General features: G+C 44.6%; 1 protein-coding gene across 11 annotated transcripts in view; it reads left to right on the top strand.

The window, feature by feature from the left end:
* SNTG2 (syntrophin gamma 2) overlaps window positions 1–22,219 on the top strand; it is a 408,896-nt gene that overhangs the window by 147,193 nt on the left and 239,484 nt on the right. The window lies entirely within an intron of this gene.

The following is a 22,219-nucleotide window of genomic DNA, read 5'->3' as shown; positions in this document are numbered from 1 at the left end:
ATCGAAAAGTGAGGGTGGGATTTCTGGCCACACATTCCACTATCGGGTAGACTGTTTCTCATACAATTCGATTTTGGACATAATGAACCCCCTGCGGTAAACTCCATGCATCTGTCTCCCTGTCGGGAGGATTCTGCGTCCTTGTGGCTGGCCTCCTCCCACCTGGTCCAGCAGCTCCTGGGTGTGCAGCCTCAGGCCACTCCTCCCCTGCTCTCCAGAGCAAGGGGCACCTGGACATGCGGTCCGTGTCGGGGGGTGGGGCGGTTAGCTTATGTCCTTGAGGCCTGCAGGGGAACAGGAAGCAAGACAGAGTGGGCAAGCGGGGTGGCCTTATGACCTCATGTGCCTCACACCGGAAAGCACAGCCACTGCAGGGGACCCCCGGCTGTGTCCCTGGAGGGGACATGCTTCTCTCCACGCTCTACCAGAAATGGGGAGGTTTTGGGTGAAAAGCACAGAATAAGCTCATACTTTTTCTCTAAACATTCTTACTCATTTCACCCAATTTTACCCAAACCATAAGCCCAGTATGCAGGTAGAGTGCCCTGAAGAGGCTGGAGGTCCCAGGCTGGGGAAGCCTTAAGCATGAGCCCTCTGAAGGTGGGTGCAGTGAGGGCAGCGATGGTCCGGTCCTCTGAAGGTGGGTGTGGTGAGGGCAGCGATGGTCAGGTCCTCTGAAGGTGGGTGCAGTGAGGGCAGCGATGGTCAGGTCCTCTGAAGGTGGGTGCAGTGAGGGCCCCGATGGTCAGGTCGTCTGAAGGTGGGTGCGGTGAGGGCAGCGATGGTCAGGTCCTCTGAAGGTGGGTGCAGTGAGGGCCCCAATGGTCAGGGTCGTCTGAAGGTGGGTGTGGTGAGGGCAGCGATGGTCAGGTCCTCTGAAGGTGGGTGCGGTGAGGGCAGTGATGGTCAGGTCGTCTGAAGGTGGGTGTGGTGAGGGCCCCGATGGTCAGGTCATCTGAACGTGGGTGCGTTGAGGGCGGTCATGGTCAGGTCGTCTGAAGGTGAGTGTGGTGAGGGCAGTCATGGTCAGGTCCTCTGAAGGTGGGTGCAATGAGGGCAGTGATGGTCAGGTCATCTGAAGGTGGGTGTGGTGAGGGCAGTGATGGTCAGGTCCTCTGAAGGTGGGTGTGGTGAGGGCAGTCATGGTCAGGTCAGCCATGTGTGGTGCAGGAGATCATGTTCTGCTGCAGAGATTGCCCCAGTGGGATTTGGATTCCCCACAGCAGCTCTGAAAACGTTCTCAGGGAAGAGAGGTTTCCACAGAATGCGTCGCCATGAAATTTGCATCTGGGTGAAGATTCTTTTTCGGCAGAAGGACATTTAAGAGTCAGGTCAGCAACACATTTTTCTCCTTTTTGAGCAAGCTTACAAACCTGCCGTTAAACTTGCAGCAGATGGGATTCCATTTAATCAGGAATTAGGGGCCAGCAAGCCCCGAAACCCAGAGGCAGTCTCAGCCTCAGAGGCAGCAGGGGCTGTTCAGAAGGAAACCTAGAAATTTAAGTGTGATAAGAAATACAGGTTAGTTGTAACCAAGATGGCGGGAAAAGTGAGAGAGCTATGCAGGCCTCTGAATGAAAGGATGATTCTTTTCCAGGGTTTTTTTTTTTTTTGGTTTCTTCCCCCACCCCACTGACAGAGTCTCACTGAGATGCCCAGGCTGGAGTGCAGAGGCGCGATCTCGGCTCACTGCAACCTCCACCTCCCAGTTTCAAGTGATTCTTCTGCCTCAGCCTCCTGAGTAGCTGGGACTAAAGGTGCCCGCCACCACGCCTGGCTAATTTTTGTATTTTTAGTAGAGGCGGGGGTCTCGAACTCCTGACCTCAGGTGATCTGCCTGCCTCCACCTCCCAAAGTGCTGGGATTACAGCCGTGAGCCACCGCACCCGGCCTCTTTTTGAGGTTTTTAGAGCATTTCAAAAGAAACATAATGATTCATTTGAACTACAGTATTTTGTTGCATGTATTACATCAAGTGTTATAATGGTGGTGTTGATGAGCTTGGCAGGGCCCAGTGCTTTGGCTCATATAAAGTGGGATTCCACACGGGCGCCGTGGGTCCACCGTTGCTGTGTCAGGCGTGGTTGGTTCCTGTTGCACCCCTGAAGCCATGTGGCTGACTGATGGATAGTGGAAAGAAGGCATGGCCCAATGCAGCTCTGTTCCTGTCCTCTTTGCAAACATTTTCAGTTATTTTCATTAATGGGTTTTTTTTTTAATTGGTGGATATGATGAAAAGTCTCAGAAAAGAGAATAAGCAGTAAGGTTAGCCAGCAGGTAACATTCAGTAAAGGATGTTTATGGTCAATTCAGAAAGAAAATCTATTTTACCTGTAGGGAAGAAACAGGTCAAGAAGGCCACACTCCCTGGAGTGTGAACGTGACCCTGGGGTTGTAGCCCGTGTGCGCTCCCGAGCCTCATCCCTGCCTCAGGCAACCAAGGCTTGGTGAGTGTGGTCAGGAGAAACTGGGACCCAGGAGATTCCAAACTTAGCAGTCTGCAGACCATGCTGATGCCATTCTCTTCTGACATTGGAAGCTTCACAAATAACTCCAGTGTGGTAGCCCCAGTGGGAGGTCCCCACGCTCCTCCCAGGCCTGCTCCCAGGCTCGCATTCCGTGCCTCCTGCAGATTTCCCACCCAGAGCCTGCCTGCCCGCCCCTGCTGCCCCCTCCTCCAGCCAGCTTGCCTGACTCCATCCTCACCACCCCTCCAGGCCCAGGCCCACGACCTCAGCAGGCACTTGGAGATGAACTTACATGGTTCCTCCCTGCACCTGCCTCTCCCCACTGGGATCCATTTCATCAGCTGTGCCAGAATTCATGTTTTAGAGACACATTTATATCCTCGTTTTATGCACATTCAGGAACAGAAAGTCCTGGCAATGAATTGGGAGTTTTTAGGGATCAGAAGCTTGGTCTCATTTATTTTATGTCTTCCATTCCATGTAAAACACAGAATGCATGTTTTGCAGGAAGCAGAGCCCCTGGGTTGTCCTGAATGTCTTGTGTTAAACTGACACAGGAGTCTGGCCTCAGGATGAAGGGAGTGCAGGAGGCGCTGTGGGACTGCGGTGCTGGAGCCCAGGAGAGCATACCCTCTACCCCACGGAGCACAGCGCCGCCAGATAGGGCGGGATGCAGACAAACCAAATGCAGGGTGATCGGTTAGAACTAGGAATACCTACGGATGCTAAGAGAAGCTGTCTGCATTCCTCCACGTTTTAGATCCTCTTCTGGATGAGCAGGTCTGCAGTTATCCCCAGGTGATGAGAGGCCGGGACAGGTGGGAAAGCTCTCCAGCTCTCATTCTCCAGGGACACCAGAGCAGCCAGGTAGCCCGAGGCTTCACCTCGCTCATTTTTAAGAATGAGGCAGTTGTCAGATGTTGGATCAATGCAAAATATAAAATTATTACTGTGCTTATTCATGAGTTTATCCAATCATATTTAATAAACAACTTCTACAGATAAGACGCTTCTTGGGCCATCCGCAGAGACCAAGGCAGAATTCTTGCCATTGCAGAGCTTGTAGACAACTGGAGAAGGCAGGCAGTGAACACGTGTGCGATACATTTGCAGAGATGACGGCTCCTGTGGAGTGAGCGGAACCGTGGTACAGAGGAGACGGGGAGAGGGCGCTGTTTTTTGTAATGTGGTTAATGCTTTTATCCTGTGAGTAAGAGAGTCAGCTGAAGTTGGTTTAAAATTAGTGTGATTAGGGTAGCTTCTCATTTAAGAAAAGTCACCCTGGCTGTTGTGAGGAGGCTGTTCCGGGAAGCAGGGAGGAAGGCGGAGAGCCAGTGCAGGGTGCAGGAGGGGCTGCCGTGCCCTGCCCTTCTGGGATTTTGGTGAATTTGTAGATAAGTGGCCAGAAGCCGGATGTCCTCGGAGGCTCCACGTCACATGCTGCTGAAGGGTGGGCTGTGTGTCTGAGAGGAAGGAGGACTCAGGCCGGGTTGAGGTTTCCTTTTAGCCTCAGCACCAGGTGGGCTGATGGTGCGTTTAATGAAATGGCCGACACAGGTCCTGGGTTGTTGAGTGAATGTCGGAAGCAGAGCGTGGACAGCAGGGGCTCCGTGCTGCGTTTTGGGGCTGATTTGCTGGCCAGCGGAGTGTACCTGTGAGAGGATCAGAGGACGATATCAGGGTAAGAGAATTTTTAAAGAGAGGCATTTAAATTAAATGAATGGCACTGAGGTGCTTCCCCAGAGACTTGCTGTAGGTGGAGAGGAGAAGGTGCCTGAGGCCTGAGTTAGGAGTGTGGACAGCCCAAGGCTGGACACTTGCCTGATGTCAAGGTGGAGCCAGGCAGCCCAGCTCAGCTCACTCGCACCTTGAATTCTTCGCGAAGTGGCTCGTGAGCCTCTGAATTGCCTGAGCAGCTTTGCGGAGCGTGACAGAGCCAAGAGTCTGATTGTACCGTTGAGGTGCGGCCTGCGTGCAGGATTCCACACCCTGGAACCTCCGCCCCCTGGTCCCTCTGATGTGGAGACCTTCAGACCTCACACTCCTCACAGGGGACTCAGGATTCACAGGTCCACGTCATGGGTGTGGAGAGGCTGGGAGGTCGAGATAGGTCTGAGACTCTCCTCAGTGCAGATATAGGGTTGAGCACATATGTCTAGACATTGTTTAATACCTGGTGAGATTGTATATTTTGGGGAGATCTATAATTATTTTTATTGTGTTTAATGGGAAATTTGTTAATATTACATTTGAAAAGTTAAATATAATTTTTCTTGACATTGAATATCAATCACAAATTTTAATTCTTTCAATTCATTAACCTTTCAAATAAATAATGATTATAAATTTCTTTTTTTTTTATTTCTTTTTTAGATGGAGTCTTGCTCTGTCGCCCAGGCTGGAGTGCAGTGGTGAGTTCTTGGTTCACTGCAACCAACCTCCACCTCCCAGGTTCAAGTGATTCTCCTGTGCCTCAGCCTCCCAAGTAGCTGGGATTACAGGCACCCGCCACCACGCTCGGCCAATTTTTGTATTTTTAGTGGAGACGGGGTTTCACCATGTTGGCCGGGATCATCTCGATCCCTTGACCTCATGATCCTCCCCCTTTGGCCTCCCAAAGTACTGGGATTACGGGCGTGAGCCACCGCGCCTGGCCATGATTATAAATTTCTACCAATGATCCATTTCATGATTTTAAACTTCATAAACACCAGACAAAGCCTCCATGCATGCTGTGATTGCAGGCACACACTCATCGAATCGGTTGTTAGGTTAACAAACGTTATAGACCCCTGAGTGCTAAGCACTGTCCTCTGTGCTGAGAGTAGAGAAGTGAAAAATAGACTGATTTCTTGCTTTCAGAGCGTGTACATTATAGTGGGAGAAGATAATAAGCAAAGATACAAATGAAATTATTATGTCAGGTATGGATAAGACTAGGGAGAAAAATATAGCTACATTTTTGCTAATACTTTCAGGCATTCTATGACCTTTAACTACCCTATGAGATAATGACTAGGATTTTCATTCCCATTTTACAGATGAGGACACTGAGGCAAAGATATGTTAAAGGGTTTGCACAGGGACAGACATGCAAATGGCAGAGCCGGGGAGTGACCCCCAAGACCCTTCTCTGGGTCATCGTCCAGTGCTGCCCCTCTTTCAAACGTTTGTAAAGAACCAGTGCAATGTGGTTACGACGTTTCTTCATTTATTCTTTACTTTTACACATTTCTTGGGTTATTGCTCTAAGTTGGTGTTGCCTAGGGTTAATAACTTCCTAGTGTAGTAATAGTGAAATTATTAAACCAGAAAAGGAAAAAGCAGTGTCTTTTCGGACGAGCTGAGTGACAGGGTCTGTTCTCTGCTGCATGGGTTATTGATTAGTGATACAAGATTTGATTAATTCTCTCAAGATAATTTAAAAATAAACACTTTGTATCGAGCTTTCTTTTTATAGTTGAACTTCTTTTGTTAAGTCAATAGACTTTTAATGTGCACATGTTTACCTAAGTTTTAGGTTTCTGCATGTATGTACCTCAGGGAAAAGACAAATGGAGAAAGGAAAAACTCACTTGTCAGCCTGGCCCAGGCCCTGCCGTGGGTCCTTTTGTCAGCGTGTGTGGCCCTGGGGTGCTGGCATTGTGAAAACCTGGGGACTCCGTCCAGGAGGGGCCGTGTGTGCTGTGAAATCCTCTCAGCTTACGGTGGTTTGAGTGAATAGGGCTTGCTCTTCTCACTGAACGAGAAATCCGGCTGTTTGCTGTGGTTTTCTCCCAGTATCTTTCCGTCCTCCCGTGGCACCATCCTTAGCTTGTGGGTTTTATCCTCATGTTCATTGCCTTATATTTGCAAAATGGTGGCTGTATTTCAAGATAACATATCTTCTTTTTAGGTAGGAAAGAAGGGAAATGGGGCACCACCCCTGAAGAAGCACCATGGTTCCATCTCAGGGAAGGAAAGCCTTCATGGTATTCCTTCATTTCCATCCACCCACTGGAACTGGACCCAAGTTCACCCTCAGAAAGGCTGAGGGAGCAAGTTCTTCATGAGTTGTTTGACAACCTTTTGCCGCCCCCTTAGTTAGGGGAATGCAGGGGTTCCATTCGCTGAGAGCAACACACTCTGCCCTCTGCTGAACCATGGGAGCAGGCCAGGTTCTGCCACGAGGCTGGAAGGGTTTGGTGGGGGCGGGGTGAGTGTGGGTTGGCCCCACTTGCATTTTGTCATTGCCAGCTGTGCCATGCAGAGGCCTTGGGTGGGGTTTGTTTCTCTCCGTGGTTTCAGGCATCTGCTGCAGGGCTTACAACTTAGATAAGGGTGGTTGCCATATGATGTTCTGCATGAGGTCCACCTTAGGTGCTTAGACATTTAAATTCTTAGATATGGTGTCCTTCACACTTTCATTCACCGCTTTACTGAGGTGTGTGCACCCACCAAGGCTCACATGTCAGGAACCACACACGTACGTGCTCCTTAAGGCAGCCTTCAGCCTACTTAGCAACCGCTCTCCAAAAAATCTGTTTCAATACCTAAAATCACCATGGGCGATTGGATTTGACACCGTTCTATACATAGATTTTATGAGGATTGGATTTCTCTGAGCATGGTTCACTACTGAGGATACCAAGCTCCTGCTCACTCTCCCTCCTATGAGATTGTTCCTCAGGACCCTGCTGCCCCTGGCCCAGAAATCATCCATGACTTCATTGCTTACAGAAAAGCCGATGTGCAGGCTGGGCTTTCCAGCTCACCTCGCGTCCTGGGTCCTGCAGCCACATTTGTCTCCTTCCTGCTCCGATGCATGGCACAGGATGCCACCCCAAGTCTCCACCCTCACCTGGAAGATCAGCCTCCCCCACGTGTCACAGCCAGGTCAGGATGCACACCTGGTGGCCCCTGACCCTGAGGCCTCTCACCTTGCTCCTTGGTAATAGTGGACACACACTGTCACTCGGGTGCAGGGTGTGGAGAGCTCCTTGGTAATAGTGGACACATGCTGTCATTCAGGTGGGGTATGGAGAGCTCCTTGGTAATAGTGGACACGTGCTGTCACTCGGGTGCGGGGTATGGAGAGCTCCTTGGTAATAGTGGACACGTGCTGTCACTCGGGGGCGGGGTATGGAGAGCTCCTTGGTAATAGTGGACACATGCTGTCAACTCGGGTTCAGGGTATGGAGAGCTCCTTGGTAATAGTGGACACGTGCTGTCACTCGGGGGCGGGGTATAGAGAACTCCTTGGCAATAGTGGACACACGCTGTCACTCGGGTGCAGGGTATGGAGAGCTCCTTGGTAATACTGGACGCATGCTGTCACTCGGGTGCAGGGTATGGAGAGCTCCTTGGTAATAGTGGACGCACGCTGTCACTGGGGCGCAGGGTATGGAGAGCTGGATGCACAGCTTCATCATGACATGTCATACTTTCGGAAAGCAAAAGCGGCTTGCAAAGTCCCCTAAGCCCCTTTTATTCCCCCTAACAGTGGTTTGCTCTCGGTGATCACCCAGTTCATACTTAATGAAATGAGGAAGAATGAAGCTCTCCTCTATGATTGGATGGAATTTACATGTGGTGTTTCCAACACAGCAAAACTTTCGAAACCGAAGCCAGACTCCATATAACACACAGAGAAAGGATGACGAAAACCACATGCTGAAAAAGGATGTGGAAGTCAGAGGGTGCCATCTGCATAGGAATTCCTGACGTTGATACTTGTCATACGAAAATAACTTCCATTTTCATTGGATCTTCATAAAAAACATATGAAATGGGCAAGGGATGCATGATTATTCACATTTCATAGGGCAGCAGATAAACAGGAATTATGAGTTGCCCAGTTTTACTCGGCTAACAAGGGCTTGTAAAGAGTCCTTTACTTGTACACTTATATTTTTCCCTCGAAATCCAGTTCTTCCTACTATAGCATATCATCTCATTAGGTACAAAGAAAATTCATTCACAGCCACAGTTTAATTCCACTTAAATAAATTAATGGTAATAAATAATTTAATAAATAATAATGTTTCGTAAGAATTTATCTGTAAGATAGGCCTGGGCCCTGTAGCTAATTTGATGTGTATATTCGGGAGACAAATGGGACAATTAGAAAATACTCAGAAAATTGCACAGAAAGGAAGGGGTGTTTTGTCCCCGAAAGAAAGGCAAGATGAACGCGAACCTTCAGTCGTTCTCATGTGGAGTATTCATTGTTCAGCGCCAGGAAGTATCCTGAGCCGAAGGGCGGGTTCTTACAGAGGCCACCTGAGCTACAGTGGGAATGTCAGATTGGACACGAGGCTCACTGTTACTCATGAAGATGTTGACACAGAACGACGATTTCTATAACCAAATATATATACTACACTTGGTGGGGAAGGAAAGGGAACACAAAACCCAGGTCCCAAAGCTCCCTGTTCAGGTCTCTGTGGCACAGCGGCTGTGGCGGAGTTTTGTCTGGATCCTATCATCATCTAAGGTCACGGCCTGGACACCTGTAAACACAGGAAGAATCACCCTTTTCATACCAGAGTCACAGAGACTTATGAGCTTTGTGTGATGGGGTCCCCATGACATGGGCCTCCACCTGTATTTTATTGTTCTCTAGAATTTTCACCTGTTATTGGTGTCTTACTGCCATGCACATGCCTTCATTGTGCCAGATCTGTGATTAATTTCTTTCTGTGTTAAATTGATTTCACCTGTTTTGCTGAATTTGCTGTGAAGCCTTTCTCCCCTAATACCTTCTCTGCTTCCCTCCCTCCCATGTAAATATGGATTTAGATGTCTTTATATTAATGTAAGGTCCTGCCCTTCACATGGCATAGAGAAACCCGGGATGAATGCCCCCGTTGTCCCTCAGAAAGCAGAGACTTGAGCAGCTGAGATGCCTCTTCCCAGAGCTGGAATCCTTCACAGCACTGCCTCTCTGGCATCCGCTCCTCACACCGCTGGGCCTTTGCTTTGCCATTCATCGTGTCTGCTGTGCTGCCATATCTTCCTTTCTAGGCTCTAAAACATGGCTTTTGAAATTCAAAATGTGATACAACTACTCAGGCCAATGTGCCTGCACTAATATATAAGTCAGATACTATCTGGTTTTTCTTCTGGAGCTCTGTAAATATTTGATAGAGTCCTTCTATTTTAGACGGTAGAACCTGGATTTGGCTAAATGTGTGTAGAAACGCAATGTCAGAAATCTTTTCTCACCTGGCGGTGGGTGGATGTGGAATTCAATTTGTAACTTTTAGGTCTAACTTTCCTAACTGTGCTTTCTATCACAAGCCAAAATCAGCTTTTTGTCTCAAGTTAGCTTTCCGTAAGAATGAAGGGAGTCCCATTTTCCAATCCTCAGATCTAGACAGAGGTACAGCAGATTGAATGAAGAATATTCTGGTGTTACTGCTTTATTGCTGATGAATCAATGAAAGGCATGGTTTTAAAGCTATCAAAGTATAAATAGAACTTGACAAGGATAATATAAAATGGACTTAGTAGCTGAACGAGAAATGCTGAAACCTCAAAAAGAATCACAAGAAACATCAGAAGCCCTGAAGTGCGCGTGCTGTGCACTGCAGGTCAAATTTAAATTCTGAGTAGGAAGAGGCTTCCTCCTGAGGAGAAGCTGGAAGCAGGAAGGGGAGTCAGCGAACTGCCGGGCCCCTCTTACCTTTGCAGGGTCCCTGCTGTTGAGATTAGGACCGCAGGTGTGCAGCAGAGAATCCAGTTGTTTTGCTTTAGAAAGTGCCTGAAGAACAAATCCTTCTGGCCCCAAAGATGCTGCCCTGGGATCTACTTTGCCATTGCTCCTCAAGTTCAGCCAGTGTTATGGCAGGTGTCAGCGTCCACCAATGGGGACCTTCCTGTAAGATGAAAAACACTTTTTAATTTAAATATACATAACACTTCAAAATGTCCAGTGTCCTTCAAATTACTTTAAGAATTTAGATTTCCCTGTTATCAATGATAAATAATCTCCCAGGGCCACTTAGAGAGAGACTCCCTGAGAAGAATCGTGTGTACTAAGTGAGGTTTGACCCTTACACTCCTTTGAGAAGAATCGTGTGTACTAAGTGAGGTTTAACCCTTACAGTCCTTTGAGGAGGATCGTGTGTACTAAGTGAGGTTTAACCCTTACAGTCCTTTGAGGAGAATCGTGTGTACTAAGTGAGGTTTAACCCTTACAGTCCTTTGAGGAGGATCGTGTGTACTAAGTGAGGTTTAACCCTTACAGTCCTTTGAAGAGAATCGTGTGTACTAAGTGAGGTTTAACCCTTACAGTCCTTTGAGAAGGATTGTGTGTACTGAGGTTTAACCCTTACAGTCCTTTGAGAAGGATCATATGTACTAAGTGAGGTTTAACCCTTACAGTCCTTTGAGAAGGATTGTGTGTACTAAGTGAGGTTTAACCCTTACAGTTCTTTGAGGAGGATCATGTGTACTAAGTGAGGTTTAACCCTTACAGTCCTTTGAGGAGGGTCGTGTGTACTAATTGAGGTTTAACCCTTACAGTCCTTTGAGTAGGATCGTGTGTACTAAGTGAGCTTTATTCCTTACAGTCCTTTGAGAAGAGTAGTGTTTACTAAGTGAGGTTTAACCCTTACAGTCCTTTGAGGAGGATCGTGTGTCCTAAGTGAGGTTTAACCCTTACAGTCCTTTGAGAAGGATTGTGTGTACTGAGGTTTAACCCTTACAGTCCTTTGAGAAGGATCATATGTACTAAGTGAGGTTTAACCCTTACAGTCCTTTGAGAAGGATTGTGTGTACTGAGGTTTAACCCTTACAGTTCTTTGAGGAGGATCGTGTGTACTAAGTGAGGTTTAAACCTTACAGTCCTTTGAGGAGGATCATGTGTACTAAGTGAGGTTTAACCCTTACAGTCCTTTGAGGAGAATCGTGTGTACTAAGTGAGTTTTAAGCCTTACGGTCCTTTGAGGAGGATCGTGTGTACTAAGTGAGGTTTAACCCTTACAGTTGGTTGAGGAGGATCGTGTGTACTAAGTGAGGTTTAACCCTTACAGTCCTTTGAGGAGGATTGTGTGTCCTAAGTGATGTTTAACCCTTACAGTCCTTTAAGAAGAATAGTGTGTACTAAGTGGGGTTTAACCCTTACAGTGTTTTGAGAAGGATCGTGTGTACTAAGGTTTAACCACTATAGTCCTTTTATGAGAATCGTGTGTACTAAGTGAGGTTTAACCCTTACAGTCCTTTGAGGAGGATCATGTGTACTAAGTGAGATTTAACCGTTATACTCCTTTGAGAAGGATCGTATGTACAAACTGAGCTTTAACCCTTACAGTCCTTTGAGGAGGATCGTGTGTACTAAGTGAGGTTTAACCCTTACAGTCCTTTGAGAAGGATTGTGTGTACTAAGTGAGGTTTAACCCTTACAGTCCTTTGAGGAGGATCGTGTTTACTAAGTGAGGTTGAACCATTACAGTCCTTTGAGGAGGATCATGTGTACTAAGTAAGGTTTAACCCTTACAGTCATTTGAGGAGGATCGTGTGTACTAAGTGAGGTTTAACCCTTACAGTCCTTTGAGAAGAAGAGTGTGTACTAAGTGAGGTTTAACCCTTACAGTCCGTTGAGGAGGATCGTGTTTACTAAGTGAGGTTTAACCCTTACAGTCCTTTGAGGAGGATCGTGTGAACTAAGTGAGGTTTAACCCTTGCAGTCCTTTGAGGAGGATCGTGTGTACTCAGTGAGGTTTAACCCTTACAGTCCTTTGAGGAGTATCTTGTGTACTGAGGTTTAACCCTTATACTCCTTTGAGAAGAATGGCATGTACTAAGTGAGGTTTAACCCTCACAGTCCTTTGAGGAGGATCGTGTGTACTAGGTGATATTTAACCCTTACAGTCCATTGAGGAGGATCGTGTGTACTAATTCAGGTTTAACCCTTTCAGTCCTTTGAGGAGGATCATGTGTACCAAGTGAGGTTTAAACCTTAGAGTCCTTTGAGAAGAATCGTGTGTACTAAGTGAGGTTTATCCCTTACAGTCCTTTGAGGAGGATCCTGTGTACTAAGTGAGGTTTAACCCTAACAGTTCTTTGAGGAGGATCATGTGTACTAAGTGAGGTTTAACCCTTACAGTCCTTTGAGGAGGATCTTGTGTACTAAGTGAGGTTTAACCCTTAGCGTCCTTTGAGGAGGATCGTGTGTACTAAGGTTTAACCCCTATAGTCCTTTTAGGAGAATTGTGTGTACTAAGTGAGGTTTAACCCTTACTTTCCTTTGAGAAGGATCGTGTGTACTAATTGAGGTTTAACCCTTACAGTCCTTTTAGGAGGATCGTGTGTACTAAGTGAGGTTTAACCCTTATACTCCTTTGAGAAGAATCATGTGTACTAATTGAGGTTTAAATCTTTAAGTCCTTTGAGAAGAATCGTGTGTACTAAGTGAGGTTTAACCCTTGCAGTCCTTTGGGAAGGATCGTGTGTACTAAATGAGGTTTAACGCTTACAGTTGTGTGAGGAGGATCGTGTGTACTGAGGTTTAACCCTTACAGTCCTTTGAGGAGGATCGTGTGTACTAAGTGAGTTTTAATCCTTACAGTCCTTTGAGCAGGATCGTGTGTACTAAGTGAGGTTTAACCCTTACAGTCCTTTGAGAAGAATCGTGTGTACTAAGTGAGGTGTAACCCTTACAGTCCTTTGAGAAGAATCGTTTGTACTAAGTGAGGTGTAACCCTTATAGTCCTTTGAGGAGGATCGTGTGTACTAAGTGAGGTTTAACACTTACAGTCCTTTGAGAAGGATCGTGTGTTCTAAGTGATGTTTAAGCCTCAGAGTCCTTTGAGAAGGATCGTGTGTACTAAGTGATGTTTAACCCTTACAGTCCTTTAAGGAGAATAAGAAGAATCTCCCTTGTGCAGGGACAATCACTGAAGTTTTGGGAAGTCTAGAAATTTTAAAAGAACGTGATTTTGGGAATGAATTTAGGTCAGTGTTCAAACCCCATTGTGCCCTTTTGAGTGGCCCCGAGATGGCCCAGGGCCTGCCCTCCAGGACCTTGTCGGAGGTGGGGGCCAACGGGTTCCTCTTCTAACAGACTCTGGTGGAAACAGTATCAGTTTCCTTATGACTGACACACTATTGAGGGAATATCATGATAAATTTATGACTGAAACACCTTAACGTTTGTGCAGTTCACGTAGACAACGGGGATGGAATCGTAGGTGGTTCGATGTGGCGTCTTCAGAGCTTAGGGTGCTTGTGAGTTAAGGGAGCTTGGTGGTCACGGGTTTTAGGGCTTTCTTTCTGAGAAGCAGAGCTATCAATTGCTACCTAATTGAAAAGATTGTGTGAGCCTGTCATGTTTTTCTCTTATTCACTAGAACACTTTATCAGCCTGACAACATTGGAAAGGAAACAGAAGCTGCCAGGGAAGCAGGTGTGAAAACAGCTGCAGTTACTCAGGCAAGGCTGTGGCTGCTCACCCGTGGCCCTGGCTCACGCAAAACTCTCCAGAATTAGGGGTGCTCTTGCATGGGGGTGCTCTGGCGTGTGGGTGCTCTGGTGTGTGGGTGCTTCGGTGTATGGTTGCCCTGGTGTGTGGGTGGTCTGGTATGTCGGTGCTCCAGTGTATGAGTGCCCTGGTGTGTGGGTGCTCTGGTATGTGGGTGCTCTGCTGTGTGGGTGGCCCAGTGTACGGTTGCCCTGGTGTGTGGGTGCTCTGGTGTGTGGGAGCTCCAGTGTATGAGTGCCCTGGTGTGTGGGTGCTCTGGCATGGGGGTGCTCTGGTGTGTGGGTGCTCTGGTGTATGGGTGCCCTGGTGTGTGCGTGCCCTGGTGTATGGATGCCCTGGTGTGTGCGTGCCCTGGTGTATGGGTGCCGTGGTGTGTCAGTGCCCTGGTGTGTGGGTGCTCTGGTGTGTGGGTTCTCTGGTGTGTGGGTACTCTGGTGTACGGGTGCCCTGGTGTGTGGGTGCTCTGGTGTGTGGGTGCCCTGGTGTACGGGTGCCCTGGTGTGTGGGTGCTCTGGCGTGTGGGTGCCCTGGTGTATGGGTTTCCTGGTCTGTGGGTGCCCTGGTGTGTGGGTGCTCTGGTGTGTGGGTTCTCTGGTGTGTGGGTTCTCTGGTGTGTGGGTGCTCTGGTGTGTGGGTTCTCTGGTGTGTGGGTGCTCTGGTGTACGGGTGCCCTGGTGTGTGGGTGCTCTGGCGTGTGGGTGCCCTGGTGTATGGGTTTCCTGGTCTGTGGGTGCCCTGGTGTACGGATGCCCTCGTGTACGGGTGTCCTGTTGTGTGGGTGGTCTGGTGTGTGGGTGCTCTGGTGTGTGGGTGCCCTGGTGTACGGGTGTCCTGGTGTGTGGGTGCCCTGGTGTGTGGGTGCCCTGGGGTGTGGGTGCCTGGCGTGTGGGTCCTCTGGCGTGTGGGTGCTCTGGTGTACGAGTGCCCTGGTGTGTGAGTGCCCTGGTGTGTGGGTGCTCTGGTGTGTGGGTGCCCCGGTGTACGGGTGCTCTTGTGTGTAGGTGCTCTGGTGCGTGGGTGCTTTGCTGTATGGATGCTCTGATGTGCAGGTTTATTTTCCAAAAGTTAGGTAAGAACTTCACTCAAGATGATTGAGTCTTTTTCTAATTCCAAAGGCACTTTAAGGTTTCAGAGAGCCTTGGATTGTTTAATAGAGAAGACATGGCAGAACATAAACCATAGAAGGTGTCTGAGATGACTGTAATTTTAAACAAGTTCCTAATATTAATACACTGCAAAGTATCATTTAATTTTAATAGAAACAACTTTTACTATGATCTTTCCTTTTTTTCTTTCTCCTTGAAATGAAGACTTAACATCAAATTCAGCAAAACAGGTGAAATCAATTAAAATATAACATGGCGTGCAGGGCAGGCACGGCCTCCTGCCCCTGGGGAGCTGGAGCCCTCATGGAGTCCTGTGTGTGGCTGTGCTTTCTGGGGCTGAGCAGATGAGGTAGCTCAGTTCCCCAGGAATCAGAACCGAGGCGGAGCTGTGCCACCCCAGCCTCCAGGGTGAACAGCAACAGCTCCCTGAAACTGGACGAGCTCCCCAGAGTTCAAGCTACAGAGGTTCCTGCCTCCCCAGGGCATGGAGTCCTCACTGCACTGCTCCCCACCTTGTGGGCCCCAGGCTGCGCTGGCATCTTGCCATTCCTGGGTCTTTGCTGCTGGTGCACTGGCCTCACAGGGCCTGGGCCACTGCCATGTCCTGCCATCCCTGAGTCACTAGTGTGTGGCACCTCATCTCCTGGGCTCTAGTTGCTGCTGTGCCCTGTTGGTTTTGGGTCCAGGATTGCAGCTGTGCCCTGTATCCCAAGAGCTGAGCTTCTGAAGAACCCCTTATCTCCCAGGGCCATGACAGTGCTATGTCCAGCCCCCCAGGGTCAGAACCAGAGCTAAAACCTGGCCCCCCAGGTCTGAACTGCCAGAGTCTGCCTCAGAACAACAGACCCCAGCTTTGTGGACAATCTGAAGCCACCTGAGCCCCAGAGAGTGAATCTGCACCTTGAGCACTGGGTGCCACAATGGCTTCACATCACCCACAGCCCAGGGCCCTGGTTCCACAGCTGCCCTGTGCACCTGTGCCCTGGATCTCAGTGCCACTGCAGCTGCTTGTGGGCCATGTCAGACCCTGCGCTGAGAAAGATTCCCTCAGTTGAGACTCCCCTCTACAGAGAAGACAAAAGTAGTAGGATACATAAAGCCCTTGCCACCAAGGACCCTAGACTTACGCTGCTACCATCATTGTCCTGAATTCCTGCAGCCTACGCCACTTAGACACACACAGTCATTACTGACATTCATTACAACTGAAGAACCTGCACAGAGACTATACCCCTGCACCCTGTCCAACCAGCACCCTCAGGCCCATCTGTATGTGAAAATCTTCCCCTACAAAAGGTACTACTTAAAGATTAGAAGAGATAAGAATCAGATAGCATAAAAAGGAACCAGACAGAAATCTCAAGCTGAATAACTCAATGAAATAATAAAAAAATTCAATAGAGGACTTCAATAGCAGACCTAGATTAAGCAGCAGAAAAAAAAATCTGTGAACTTGAAGAGAGGTCTTTTGGAATGACTCATTTGGGGAGGTGAATAGAAAACGGAATAAAAATAGTGAAGAAAGCCTACGGCACTCACAGGAAGCAATCAGATGAAGAAAGTTCTGTATTATGGGACTCAGAAGGAGCAAAAACAGAAAAAAAGGACAGAAAGGTTATTTAATAAAATAATTACTGAAAACTTGGAAGTTTTCAGTCTTGGGAGAGATACGGGCATCCAATTTCATGAAGCTCAAAGATCCCCAAACATATTCAACCCAAAGAGGTCTTCATCAAGGATCGTTTTAATCAAAGTGTCAAAAGTCAAAGGCAAAAAAAGGATAATTTTAAATGAAGCAAAAGTGTCAAGTTGCATATAAAGGAATCTCCATTAGTCTATCAGTGGATTTCTCAGCAGAAAACTTGAAAGCCAGGAAAGAATAGTATGATACCTACAAGGAAAACAAACAAACACAAAAACCATTAGCTAAGAATTCTGTGCTCAGCAAAGCTGCCCTTCAGAAATGGATAAAGTAAGTCTTTCCTAGATAATAATAAAAAAAAAGCTGATGGATTTCATAATCACTATGCTTGCTGTATCTGAAATGCTTAAAGGAGTACTTCAAGCAGCTAGAAAAGTGTAATCACTATCACAAATACACTTGAAGGTACCAAACTCACGGGTAGAAGGAAGTACATAGTCAAATTCAGCATAGTCCGGTGTCATCATGGTGGTGTGTAACCCATACATGTCTCCAGTATGAAGGTAAAAAGTCAAAACAGTAAAACTAAGGCCACAATAACTTTTTAAGGTATACACAATGTCAAAAGATGCAAATCGTGACATCAAGAACATAAACTGTGGAGAAGTTAAAGGCTCGTTTTTTTTTTTTGTATTAAAAAAATGTAAGTTGTCAGCAGCTTAAAATAGTAGACTATAACTATAAGATATTTTACATAAGCTTCATAATATCCACAAAACAACAACAGCAACAAAATGATAGCAGACACACAAAGGGTGAAAATAAGGGAATCAAAGCTGAGCACCACAGAAAATTATCACGTTACAAAGGCAGACGAGAGCGGAGGAAAGGGACAGAGGATCTGCAAACAACAAAAAAAATAAGAGAATGGCATTGCTCATTTCTTATCTGTCAATAATCACCTTGAATATTACAAATAAGAAAATAAGAGAATGACTGGTCATTCCTTTTCTATCAATAATCACTTTGAATATTACAAATAAGAAAATAAGAAAATGTCATTGGTCATTCTTTATCTATCAATGATCACCTTGAATATTACAAACAACAAGAAAATGAGAAAATGGCATTGATAATTCCTTCTCTATCAATAAACACCTTGACTATTACAACAAGAAAATAAGAAAATGGCATTGGTCGTTCCTTATCTACCAATAATCACCTTGAATATTACAACAAGAAAATGAGAAAATGGCATTGATCATTCTTTCTCTATCAGTAATTACCTTGGATATTCCAAACAAGAAAATAAGAAAATGGCATTTGTCATTCTTTGTCAATAATCGCCTTGAATATTACAAAACAACAAGAGAAGAAAATGGTATTGGTCATTACTTATCTATCAATAATTACTTTGAATATTACAAACAAGAAAATAAGAGAATGGCATTGGTCATTCCTTATCTATCAATCACCTCGAATATTACCAACAACAAGAAAATGAGAGAATTACATTGGTCATTCCTTATCTATCAATAATCACCTTGAATATAAATTGATTACATTCTCCCATCAAAAGACATATAGTGGTGAAGTGGACTGAAAAAGAGATGATCCCAACTATATACTGGCTATAAGAGACCCGCTTTATCTTTAAGGACACACATATATTAAAAGTGAAGATAGGGAAACAATATTCCATGCAAATGGTAGCCAAAAGAGAGAAGGGGTGGTTAAACTTAACATCTGATAAAACAGACTTTAAATCAAACCGGTCACAAGAGACAAAGAAGGCCTTTATCTAGTGAAAAGGGGATAATTTATCAGGAGGACATAACAATCATAAACATATATGCATCCGACATTGGAGTACTTAAATACATAAAGCAAATATTAATGAACATAAAGAGATAAATACTTAGCAACACAACAATAATAGAGGACTTCAGCATCCCACTGTCAACAATAGATAGTTCAACTAGACAGAAAATCAATAAGAAAATACAGGACTTGAATTGCACTTTGGGCCAAAAAGACTTATCAGATATATAAAGAACTTTCCATGCAATAGCAGCAAAATACACATTTTTCTGTAGCACACATGGAACATACACATGGATAGACCATATATTAGGCCATAAAACAAGTCTTAACAAATTTTGTATTGCAATTCTATCTAGTATCATCTCTGACCACATGGAAGGAAACTAAAAATCAGTAACAGGAGGAATCTTGGAAAATTCATAAATAGGTAGAAATTAAACAGTATTGCCCTGAACAATCAATGGGTCACAGAAGGAATCAAAAGTGAAATTTGAAAACTATCTATCTTGAGACAAACAACAACAGAAATACAACCTACCAGAACTTCTGGGATGCCGCAAAAACAATTGTGAGAAGGAAATTGATAGTGATAAATACCTACATTAAAACAAAGATCCTAAATAGCCTAACATTAAGCCTCAAGAAATGAGATAAAGAACAACAAAGTAAACCAAAAGTTTACAGAAGGAAGGAAAGAAGATCAGAACAGAAATAAGTCAAACAATAGTAAACAATAAAAAGAATTAGTAAAACTAAGAATTGTTTTTTTTAAAAAAAATAAAATTGGCAAACTCTTCATCTGTATTAGTCCGCTCTCACGCTGCTATAAAGAACTGTCTGAGACTGGGTAATTTATATGAAGGAAAGTGTTTGACTCACAGTTCCGCATGGCTGGGGAGGCCTCAGAAGACTTACAATCATAGTAGAATGTAAAGGGGAAGCAAGGCACCTTCTTCATAAGGTGGCAGGAAAGAGAATGAAGGCAGGAGGAACTACCTACCACTTGTAGAACCATCAGACTTTGTGAGAACCCACTCAGTATCGTGAGAACAGCATGGGGGAAACTGCCCCCATGATCCAATCACCTCCACTTGTTCTCTCCCTTGACACGTGGGGATCAGGGTGATTGTGGGGATTATAATTGAAGATGAGATTTGGGTGGGAACACAAAGCCTAACCATATTATAATCTAAGAAACAGAAGTTTCAAATAAATAAAAAAAGTGAAGGCATTACCATGGACACCTCAGAAATGAAAGGATCATAAGGGACTATTATGAACTATTATATGCCAGAAAATTGGACTACCTAGAGGAAATGGTTAAATTTGTGGAAAAATACAACCTGCCAAGTTTGAGTCAGGAAAAAATAGACTGAACTGACCAAAACCAAATAGGGACATAGAAAAAGTAATCAAATCCTTTCAACAAAAGAAAGCATGGGACCAGATGGCTTCATGGCTGAATTATACCAAATATTCAAAGAAGAAATAATATGAATACTTCTCAAACTCTTTCAACAAATAAATCTAGAGGGAATAATTACGTATACATTTTTAAAAGCCAGCATCACCGTGACACCTAAGCTGAACAAAGATGTCACTAACAATGAAAACTACAGGCCAATTTTTCTGATGAACAAATGACACAAACATTCTCATAATGACTTTAGCAAGCCAAGTCCAACAGCACATTAGAAAGATTATATGTCATGACCAAGTAGGATTCATCCATGGCATGTGAGGCCAGTTTAACATTTTCAAATTCACCAATGTGACACATCACATTAACAGACTGATACAGAAAAATCATTTGACAAAGCCCAATATCTATGATAAAAAATCTCACCAGTTCAGGTATAGACAGCATGTTCACAATAAAGCTATTTATGAAAAATTCCTAGCTAACATTATAATCAATATGAACAAATGCAAACATTAAGATCCTCTGCAAGACAAGGATGCCCAGTCTCGCCGCTTTTATTCAACATGACACTGGAAGTACTTGCAATTAGCAATCAGACAAAAAAAAAAAAAAAAAAAAGGCATCCGAATAAGAAAGGAAGAAGTAAAGTTATCTATTTGCAGATGGCATGATTCTATATGTAAAAGCCCCAAAGATTCCACAGAAAAACTGTTAGAACCAATAATTCAGTAAAGTTTCAGGATATGAAATTAATATGCAAAAATTAATAGCATTGTTATACACCAATAATAGCTGAAAAAGAAATCAAAACAATCCCATTTATTAATGCAAGCATCAGAAAAAAATAAAATATTTAGCAATAAGTATAACCAAGGAGATAAAAGACCTATACAATGAAAACTGTAAAATATTGTTGAAGACAGTTCAAAACATTGAAGATACAAATAAATGGAAAGATATTTTGGGCTCATGTCTGGACTCATCATAATTAATATTGCTAAAATATCTATGAGCCAAAGTTATATATAGATTCAGTGTAATCCTTATCAAAATCCCAATGACATTTTTCACAGAAACAGAAAAAACAATTCAAATATTCATATGGAATCACAAAAGACCCTGAATAGCCAAACAGTTCTAAGAAAAAAAAAGTTGGAGGCATCACACTTTCTGATTTAGATTATATTACTGTAGTAATGAAAACAGTATGGTGTTGGTATAAAAAACAGACACCTACACCAGTGGAGCAGAATAGAAAGCCCAGAAGTAAAACTAAACGTACATGCTCAACTAATTTTGGACTAAGGGCATCAAGAGGATACAATGGAGAATGTATAGTCTTTTCAATAAATGTTTCTGGGAAAACTGGACTTCCACATGTGAAAGAGTGAAATTGGACCCTTGTCTTACACCGTATAGGAAACCTACCAAAAATGGATGAAAGTCTTAACTGTAAGATCAGAAGCCATAAAACTCCTAGAAGAGAACATTGGAGAAGAGCTCGTTGATATTGGCCTTGGCAATAATTTCTTGGCTGTCATACCACAACCTCAGACTACAAAAGCACAAATAGATAAAATGGACTACATCAAACTGAAGTTTCTGCACAGCAAACAAGACCAGCAGCCTATGGATTGGGAAAGTATATTTGCAAAACATGTATCTGATAAGAGGTTAATATTCAAAATTTATGAAGAATTCATTCAGGTTAATAGAAGAACAAGTAAACCAATTAAAGATGGGCAAGGCAGATACAGAAAGATAAGCGCCACATGCTCTCACTTATATGTGGAATCTAAAACAATTGAACTCATGGAAGCAGAGAGTAGAATGATGGTCACAGAAGCTGGGGATTGGAGAATGGGGAGATGATGGTCAGAGGGCACAGACTCTCAATTGTGCAGGAAGAATTTTTTTCTAAGTTCTGTTGCACAGTGTGGCAAAGATAGCTTTTTAATAGATTATTGTACATTTCAGAATTGCTAAGAAAATTATCTTAAGTGTTTTCATTATAAAAACGTGAAGTATTTGAGGTCGTAGATATGTTAACCAGCTTGGTTTCATTATCCCATATTGCATTCATAAATCATAACATTATTTTTATCCTGTAAGTTTATATGATTATAAATTGTCAATTACAATTTGAAAATATATAGGGTGGAATATTACTCAGTCTTTTTTTTTTTTTCTGAGACGGAGGCTTGCTTTGTTGCCTAGGCTGGAGTGCAGTGGCGCGATCTCAGCTCACTACAAGCTCTGCTTCCCAGGTTCATGCCATTCTCTTGCCTCAGC

The sequence above is a fragment of the Pan paniscus genome, chromosome 12, assembly GCF_029289425.2.
Source record: "Pan paniscus chromosome 12, NHGRI_mPanPan1-v2.0_pri, whole genome shotgun sequence".
Taxonomy (NCBI): Eukaryota; Metazoa; Chordata; class Mammalia; order Primates; family Hominidae; genus Pan; species Pan paniscus.
The sequence above is the reverse complement of the archived record's forward strand: the minus strand, read 5'-3'. Positions and strand labels throughout refer to the sequence as shown.